Source organism: Elephantulus edwardii, unplaced genomic scaffold (assembly GCF_000299155.1).
Source record: "Elephantulus edwardii isolate Elephantulus edwardi_28Jun2011 unplaced genomic scaffold, EleEdw1.0 scaffold00151, whole genome shotgun sequence".
NCBI lineage: Eukaryota > Metazoa > Chordata > Mammalia > Macroscelidea > Macroscelididae > Elephantulus > Elephantulus edwardii.
Genome location: NW_006399901.1, coordinates 5342804 through 5344068, shown reverse-complemented (window position 1 = coordinate 5344068; position 1265 = coordinate 5342804). Strand labels below are relative to the sequence as shown.

At 34.5% G+C, this 1265-nt stretch overlaps 1 protein-coding gene across 1 annotated transcript in view; it reads left to right on the top strand.

Annotated features, from left to right (window-relative positions):
- The window catches only part of LOC102869229 (synaptic vesicle 2-related protein-like), a 143071-nt gene that overhangs the window by 80964 nt on the left and 60842 nt on the right, over positions 1 to 1265 (top strand). The window lies entirely within an intron of this gene.

The window sequence follows — 1265 nt, the reverse complement described above, 5'->3', positions numbered from 1 at the left end:
CATTCATTAGTTAGAGGTTCCTTATAATATATAGGCTGATTCAATTCTTTAGAGGATTGTAATACCCAGTGTCTTTCAGCTGCAGTTTCTCCTTTCTCATTAGCATTTAAAAAATTTAAAGTAAATAAGGCTTTTTGTAAAAGGGTTCGAGAAGATGATATCCCATCTCCCCCCTTCTGTTTTTTCAACATAATTTGTAAAGTCAAATTAGCCCTTTCTATTATAGCTTGTCCTGCAATAACATAATAATAGCATATAATTCAGCCTGTTGAACAGAAGTCAAGTTAGTTTTCACTGCTTTATTATCTTTGCCATTAGTATAACCTGCACAACCTATTTTATTTGCATCTGTATAATATCTGCTTGCAAAGGTGAAGTTTTTACCTTCACTAATAGTATCCAATTAGTCCCTTTACCTGATTTCCTTTTTTATTACAAACATTGCAAAGTTGCAAAGACTAGTGGTTTAATATGACCTGCTAAATATTGTTAAAACTTCTAATTTCTCTCTAGTAAGTGGCCACTGCTCCACCCAAATTCGTTTTTTCTGTTAGCCAAGTTAAGGGGAGAGCATGAGGAACAGTGGCCCTCATTATAAATTTGGATATCTCAATCCTTTTCTTGAAAGATTATATTTAGATTTTTGAAAACTAACAATCCCCTGTTTCCTTTTATTCAGCATCTTATTTACTCCCCACTTGTCAAATAAAGATCTACGTTCATTAGTCCAGTGATATCCTGTCCCACATTTTCTACAAAGCCCTGAAGGTGTGGATTTTTTCTTTATATCTCTACTCTCTCTTCTTTCTTTGCAACAGTCTCTTTTCAAATGTCCTAATTTTCCACAATTGTAGCATTTAGATTGAGACAAATTTAAAATTCCTTTTAAAGCAGGAGCTATTAGATTAGCTTGATAAGAGCTAGTTCCAATGTCCATACAAGCACGTATATATTCATCTAGGGAAGCATTCTAAGTCTTCAATGGTCTAATGGTCTTCTGACATTCTGAATTAGTGTTCTCATATGCTAAAGTTTTTAACAAAAGCTCACGGACTTCGGGTTGAGATACTGCTCTATCAATTGCATCCTTTAATCGAGATAGAAAATCAGTATATTTTCCATTTTCAGATTGTGTTGTTCTGATAAAAGATTGGTTTCCCTTTCCTGAAATCTGTACTTTATCCCAGGCAAAGCCTTACTTGTACAATCACCGCATCATCATATTGTAGTTGAGCTCGTACTCCAAGCCATTGTCCTCTCCCCAA